The sequence below is a fragment of the Nelumbo nucifera genome, chromosome 1 (assembly GCF_055504915.1).
Source record: "Nelumbo nucifera cultivar China Antique chromosome 1, China Antique-T2T, whole genome shotgun sequence".
Lineage (NCBI taxonomy): Eukaryota > Viridiplantae > Streptophyta > Magnoliopsida > Proteales > Nelumbonaceae > Nelumbo > Nelumbo nucifera.
The window spans coordinates 54,913,509-54,918,846 of NC_142649.1; the positions used below are offsets into that span (position 1 = coordinate 54,913,509).

Below are 5,338 nucleotides of genomic sequence, written 5' to 3' on the forward strand. Positions count from 1 at the left end.
GGGGATTGAGTCCGTACACAGGGAGCATTGCCATCCTAGGCCGCCAGGTGACCCTTTGCTATTGGCTCCCCGAAATCCGCTGAACTGGGCAGCGCGCATCCATAGATTGTTGAGCTCTAACCTGTGCTACCTGACACGTGTGAGTCCTGCGATTGGACAGGGCCATCTGCGCCTACATCAGATGGTAGCTTGAAAGGCATTGGTTCAAAAATAAAACATTATAGAAAATTTGCACCCTAAAAAAGACTGAAAAGAAAGAAGCTTAATAAACAAGAATGGTTATTATTAATAATGAAAATGGTTAAAAATGCAGAGCCTAAAAAGAACTTAGAGTCTTGACCAGGTTACAGGTATTCCGGCAAGTCTAACCATCCTGGTCAACAATGGACCAAACAGAAACAAAGTTCACAAACCGGAAAAGGATTGCAGCCATAGAAATGATGTAGTAACTCCCATAAAATTACACAACAATGTTTGTTTATTGTATTACATTCACAACACAGAAAAATAAATCCCTTTCGTCTGTCTTTAATTCTTCATTCTTCTCCATTCATTTATAATCAGTGTCATTTATTTCCATGCGCTATCTACACCAAATCCAATGTATAATATTTATTTCTCTCTCTCTCTCTCTCTCCTTCCACCAACTATAAAAAGCATGGAAACCCTTCTTTCTGAAACATGCATTGCTAGCTTCCTCTAGTACTCTATTCATCTTTCTCTATCTTTCAATCTCGTTTGCTGACTGAAAGACCATATCACTCCCTCATCAATTCCCACATTTCCAACTTCTTCAACCCAAGCAACCCTGCAGCCATGAACAAACTGACAAACTTTCAACTCCTCCAGGCTTTCTTTGCAGCCATCTTGATCTTAACCCTCCTCCTTCACACCCTTTTAAGTGGCATCCCATTTAGCAACCTCCTCCATTTCCTCTCCCACAACCTCGCTGTGTCTCTATCTTGTGCCTGGTGTCTATCTATCTCCATTATCTACTACCTCTGCACCCGTCCACGCCCAGTCTTGATGCTAGACTACACCTGCTTCAAGCCTGAATTCGACCGTAAGGTGAGTTTAGAATCCGGCGAGTATTTTGTCCGCCGGAGTGGACGTTTCACCTCTGAAAGCGTAGACTTCATGCTATCTATATTTCAAAAGTCCGGCCTAGGTGAGGAAACATACCTACCGCCGTTCATCTTTCAGACTGGTTACGACGCCAAGCTACAATCCGCCATTGAAGAAGCCATGGAAGGAATCTTCTCATGCGTTGATTCACTCCTCTCCAAAACCCAGATCGACCCACAACTGATCGACACCGTAATCGTCTTTTCCAGCATGTTTGCTCCGGCCCCTTCCCTCACGTCGCTTGTTGTGAACCATTACAAACTAAGACCAGACGTTAGAACATTCAACCTCAGCGGCATGGGTTGTGCTTCGGGCGCCTTGTCCATGGACACCGCCGCTAGGATTGTGAACAGCAGCAGGCGGATCACATACGCACTCGTTGTCGTCATCGAGAGCATCAGCTTGAGCTGGTATTTCGGCGACGATCGCTCCATGCTCATCAGCAACAGCATTTTCCGTGTCGGTTGTGCCGCTGCGATGATTACAAACGATCCGAGACGCCGAAAAGACGCCAAGATGGAACTGGTGAAGTCATTAAGGACTCACCATGGAGCCGACGACAGTGCCTACACGGCCGCGTTTCAGAAAGAAGATGAGTTGGGTAATCTGGGGATGTCACTCAAGAAGGACTTAGTCCGAGTTGCTGGCCTTGCCTTGCGCGATCACATCCGGTCGCTTGCACCACGAGTTCTCCCAGTGAGTCAACTCGTCGCCTATGGATACTCGGTTATAATGTCAGTCCTATCAGGCGGCGCCATGAAACCGATGGTTCCAGACTTTAAGACTGCATTCGATCATTTCTGTATACACACCGGTGGGAGGGCTGTTATAAAGCAGGTAGCGGAAGTTCTAAGACTCAGCGACGAGTTGACAGAGCCGGCTCGGATGTGTCTGCACCGATTCGGAAACACGTCTGGTACTCTGGTGTTCTACGAGCTGGCATATTTTGATGCGAAACAGAGGTTGAAGAAAGGTGATAAGCTGTGGATGCTGGCGTTTGGGACGGGGTTCAAGGTGTGCAGCGTCGTCTGGAAGTCGCTGCGTGATTCGTGCGAAGAAGCTGAAAATCCATGGACTGATTGCTCCCATCGATACCCATTAGTAAACTGGTAATTCAGGAGGGAATTGAAGAAGAAGAAGAAGAGAGACGAGTATTTCTATTCTTGCTATCTGAGTCGTATTATTTCCTGCATTCGTTTCTTCAAAAAGCGAAGGGATGAAAGAAGATAATTTGGTTGTGTTAATAGCTAGTCTACGTACCGTTGTTATGTCAATAGTTATTCCGTATTTATGGGAAAGGATGGGATGAGAAAGACTGTTTGTTTTCTCGCGAGAAACTGTATGGTTAAAATTCTGTGTTTGTTTTATAAGAAAATTTAACGGTAAACATATTAAACCAAGTCTGTCATGTTTCTCACCTTCTTCGATGACATTGCATGGTCAACCGAAACAAAAAAAATAAAAAAAGAATGTTTGAATTAAAAGATATACTACCATGCCGGAGAACATAGTTTAGATCTGGAACAACCATTTTCCAGTATCCAGATCGTGCGAATAAATTCAAATGACTATTCGGTTAGAAGCTAGATCTGATTCAATCATGTCAGATCTAAGCCTACCTTCGTCAAGAACGCTGGCGGTATGTTTGAATTAAAAGATATACTACCATGCCGGAGAACATAGTTTAGATCTGGAACAACCATTTTCCAGTATCCAGATCGTGCGAATAAATTCAAATGACTATTCGGTTAGAAGCTAGATCTGATTCAATCATGTCAGATCTAAGCCTACCTTCGTCAAGAACGCTGGCGGTGAAGTTTAGAGGGAGCTAGCGGTGAGATTTCGATGGCCACCCATCAAATGGAACAGGAGAAAAATGGTATAAAAAAAAACGGGAATGAAGAGATAGTGCCGGAAATACACTTATCGTCCGACAAGAACGTTGGAGATGACGTCAAAGATGTGACCATTGGACGAAAAGAAGGGAGGCGACGATGTCTGTGAGAGGGCTCTCGACAAAATTTTATCACCTTATTTCATGTCTCAGTGGGGTCTCACTAAATTAGTGTGACCCCCCTTACCGATTTGTGGGAACCCGCATCCCTGATGTTTCCTTTCATTCCCCAAGATTTCATTTGAAACAAACACACAAAAAAAGAATATTTTTCAAATATGTTTCCTTTCCCATCCGTTTTTCGGAAATCAAACGCACAATAAGATCGTCAAAGGGATATTGAAAATTTTAGAAAGGATCAAATATGTTTCCTTTCCCAAATGGTTCATGTTAAATCTCTCTCTCTCTGATGTATCTGATGTATGTAAACAGATCCAAATTGGATTCGAAATGGGGTATATCCGAATCAGATCATTCCGATCCAATGATTCGATCACATCTCACAAAGGTCAATCCATCCAAATTCGAACCCGTTTACTTCTTCTAGTGACCATGAAGATTATCTAAAATTTATATCACTTCAAATAGCAAGCTCTTACTTCATATATATTCCAAATTTAGTAACTTGTAGTGACAATGAAGCTCTAGCCCACATCCCTTTTAACGAGAGAAATTAGATCGACAGTCTTTGCATTGAATCCAGATAGTATGTGAGGTCCTGATGGTTTTGATGGTGCTTTTTTCACCCACTCTTGGGAAATCAAAGGCACAAATGTTTGCAATGCAATAAAAGAAACTTTTACACTAAATCCCTTCCAAAGTACTACACCCACTTTATATCTTTGATACCATAGAAGGACAAGCCCTTGACATTTGCTGGACTTCCGCCCAATTAGTTTAGTTTATGTAATTTTTGTTATAAATCTTTTGCCAAAATTCTAGTGGATAGACTGGTTATTCTCCTTACTAGTTAAACTCATGTCCCCTAACCAAGAGGCTTGCACAAAAGGGAGAAATATAGGAGACAACATTGGCTTAGTTCAATAGCTTGCTTGTGATCTTAATAGAAAAGGTGGAGACATAACATTATTTTCAAGCTTGACATGACTGCTATTTGCTCACTCCCTCGTATCAGTGACTGGACCCAAACCAAGTTCTGATCCGGCAATGCCGAGCTGTACTACCGAGCTATAAATTGTAGGTCCACGCTGAGAAGGGTTGTAAAGAAATAAGGGTTAGAGTGCCTGGGTAGGTTTTACCCAGGAAAACACTCTGATGCTTAAGTCAGTAAAGGGGATTTTTGCGAGAATTCGAGAGAGTTTAACAGCTTCTGTGCGCATACCTTTCAGAGTGATCCTAGGTTCTTTTTATAGCTATCTGAGGTTCAAGTGCCATCAAGCAACATCTCTGAGTCTTCTGTGGAGCTGTTTCCGCAGTTTGGGGTGTGTTGGACCGTCAGTTGCTAGATTCGCACAACAGTTATAGGTCGCCCATGAGTCCTATGGCATACAGTTCGGCGAGTTGTTCCTGTAGTCGCGGTAACGGTGTTCGAGTGGGCATGGCGCACAGGGCAGTTTCGGGGCGAGCTGTAGTTGTCGGCAAGTTGAGCTTGCCCCAGCTCGACTGCACACCTGATGTCGATTGACACGTCCTGATCTGTCAAGCTGTCTTGCTGAGTTGGACGCTGCGTCACTGACAGTGTCCATGTGTCTATAACTGTGTGGGATGACCAAACTACCCCTCATCAATTGCCCCCCACTCTCGAGCCACTACCTAGTAGGCGAAGAGAGTAGAAGTTTTTGGGGCATTTTGGGTCTGCTAGCTCTAGCCGCTAGTCCGGTTTGCTCTTGTCGCTAACCCGAACTATTACAGGCATCGGTTCAGCTCGCCAGGTCCAGCTTGGACTTAGGAAGCTCCTTCTAGAATGTTCCGACGCGAGTAGTGTAGTTTCGCTCGCGTGGGAGAGTAGGTTTGAATGTTCAGAGGCGCGTGTGCCTCCCTTTTCTAAATTTTAAAAATGGGCGCACAAGTCGGTTACACACGCACGTGCCGAAATCTGGTTGCTAACAAGCTATTTCGTACTGTCACCATCAGATCTCTGGCAGCGCGCTTCTGCCAGATGTGGCACTTCATCTGGGTCGTTAATTCGTTCATCAGCGAGCTTAAAGTACTGGGTGAAGGGATGGGATATCCATCACATGGACGCCCAAGTCTTGCGGAAGGGACTAGGCGAATTTCAAAAAAAGATTTCTCCCATCTTTGCAGGGAATCGAATTCCCTATGTTAGAAAACAAATTTTTAAGGATCAATCTTGAACCA

At 44.1% G+C, this 5,338-nt stretch overlaps 1 pseudogene; it reads left to right on the top strand.

Moving 5' to 3' along the window:
* Positions 1-426: 426 nt before the first annotated feature.
* Positions 427-2,544, top strand: LOC104590931 (3-ketoacyl-CoA synthase 1 pseudogene; annotated as a pseudogene).
* Positions 2,545-5,338: the final 2,794 nt, after the last annotated feature.